This window comes from Bidens hawaiensis, unplaced genomic scaffold, assembly GCF_021521415.1.
Source record: "Bidens hawaiensis isolate Kalapana, Puna unplaced genomic scaffold, B.hawaiensis_p1.1 tig00029010_1, whole genome shotgun sequence".
NCBI lineage: Eukaryota > Viridiplantae > Streptophyta > Magnoliopsida > Asterales > Asteraceae > Bidens > Bidens hawaiensis.
Genome location: NW_027494774.1, coordinates 97386 through 100014, shown reverse-complemented (window position 1 = coordinate 100014; position 2629 = coordinate 97386).

Sequence of the window (2629 nt, the reverse complement as noted above, 5' to 3'; positions counted from 1 at the left end):
GTGGAAAATATGGTTATCGGCAGGAAGAAGAATATCGGGTGATAGTAGGCCACAGGTGTGGTAAAGATGGACGTAATGCCCCAATTGTAGAACCAATTGAAGCCATGTGAACCGGCAACCTCAACCCATTCGTGTACAACCACTCCGAACCCAACAACTTCAATAACAAACCATCCAAAGAAATCAAATTATGCCAAACGGTTGTACTTGCTATGAATGTGGTAGTACAGAACGTTTCAAGAGAAATTGCCCAAAGTTGAACCAAGGTGTCGTTGGAAGACGAACCTCATGACAAGCATCAACCTCTGATCAAGCAAGGAGCTGTGCTTTTGTGAGTAATTCGAATAAAGCACGTCGTGATCCAAAGGTGGTATTAAGTACGTGGTAGTTTTAAATCAATAGGCTTCAGTGATATTTTTACGGTCGTCGATAGAAGTTAGTTCCTATTGACCTCCTATCGTTTGGAAAGATACCGATTAGTGAAACTATAGAACCCTATACTGTAGAATCGCTAACGGTAAACCCCTAATGGTTAACTAAATTGTTCGGAATTGTTCTATTATTCTGAACGATTAACCTTTTCTTATTGACCTACGACCAGTAAAGTTAAGAAGTTTTGACGTAATAGTTAACGTGGATTGGCTAACTCGACATGAAGCTGAAATCAAATATGAAAGGAAGATGAGTAGAAGCTCTCTTTCGGACGATGAAGCGATTAGATACAGAGAAAAGTGTACGGTATTATGTTACCACTCTAATCTCATCTTGAGATGGTATAATATTTACGTCAAGAAGACGTGGTGTATTTAACAAACGTGATTGCCACAGATTTAAAAGAAAAAAAAAATATTGAAGATATCCCGGTGGTACGCGAATTTCCACAGGTTCTCCCAGAAGGACTTCCTGGATTACCGCCAACCCGACAGGTCGAATTCAGAATCGATTTAATGCCTCAAGCTGGCCCTGTTGCTAAAACACCGTACCGACTTGCACCAACTGAGATGCAAGAATTTTTGGATGAGGTTTTATACGACCTAGTTAGTCACCATGGGGTGCACCAGTGTTATTTGGGAAATGAAGGACGGAAGTATTAGGATATGTATTCATTAGAGAGAATTGAATAAAGTGACGATCAAGAATAGGTATTCACTTCTTCGAAGTAAATGATCTGTTTAACCAACTGCAAAGGGCAATATATATTTAGAAAATTGGTCTTAAATATAGTTATCACCAAATGAAAAATCCAAGAGGAGGACGTTGCAACAACAGCGTTTCGGACTCGTTACGGCCATTATGAATTCTTATTTATGCCATTCGGGCTAACAAGTGTGCCGGCAGTGTTCATGGAACTCATGAACCAAGTCTGTAAACTTTATTTTGACAAATTTGTCATAGCATCCATTGATGATATTTTGATATATTTGCAACGTAAGGAAGAGCACGAACGACGTCTAAGGAAAATGGTGGAAGTGTTAAAGCAAGAGGAGTTATACGCGAAGTTTTCGAAATGTGACTTTGAATACAGAAAGCATAATCCCTTGGTCATGCTGTAAAGCAACAAGGATTTCACATAGATTCAAATAAGATAGAAACCATTAAAATTGGCAGTCACCCAAGGCGCCAAAGGAAACGCGCCAATTTTTAGGACTAGCCGGAGACTATCAGCCGTTTATTAAAGAATTTTTAGCATTACCCAACTCATAATCCTTTGTACGACGCAAATGTACAAATTTTATAGATGATAAGAGACCGCAGTCTCAAATTCAACGAAGATGGGTCGAGTAGTTAAGCGATTATGACTGTGACATCCGTTATCACCCCGGCAAGGCTAACGTCGTAGCCGATGCCTTGAGTAGGAAAGATCGGGTTAAGCCATTGTGAGTGCGAGCGCTGGGGATGATAGTCCAGTCGAACCTTTCGGACCTGATTCGAGTCGCTCAACGTGAGGCGTTGAAAGAGGAACGATTGGAAAAGGAGGAACCTTACGGCAATGAGAAGAATTTCGAATAGCGCGTGGACGAAATTCTCTATTTCAAAAATCGGGTTTGGATCCCGACCCTCCATGATCTTCGTGAATTAATCATGGACGAAGCGCATAGATCGAAATATTCCAAACATCCGGGATCGGATTAGACTATTGATGATACGAATACCTGAAGGGATTTTATTAATGGCCGAGTTTGGAGAAGGATATACCAACGTATGTCGGTAAGTGTACGACTTGTGCAAGAGATAAGGCTGCACACCGAAATCCCTAGGGAACGCCACAACGACAGAAAATTCGCCAATGATAGTGGGAATAAATTACAATGGATTTCGGGACGCAAATTCCCATGATATATCAACGGCATGAGGTAAATTGGGTAATCGCGGATCGATTAACCAATCCTCGCATTTCATCCCAATCCATGACGATTACCACAATGAATTCTCGCTCAAATTCATGATGGTGAAATGGTATCTCGTCGTGGAGTACCATTTTCAATTATATCAGATCGAAATAGTCATCCTACTTCCATTATTGGAAGGCGGGGAAGGAGGCATCGAGAGCTTGAAGCTTTCTATGGGTGAAGTAATTATCACCAATTTGTTAAATTGAAAATGGGCGTCACTCAAGCCATAAGATTTG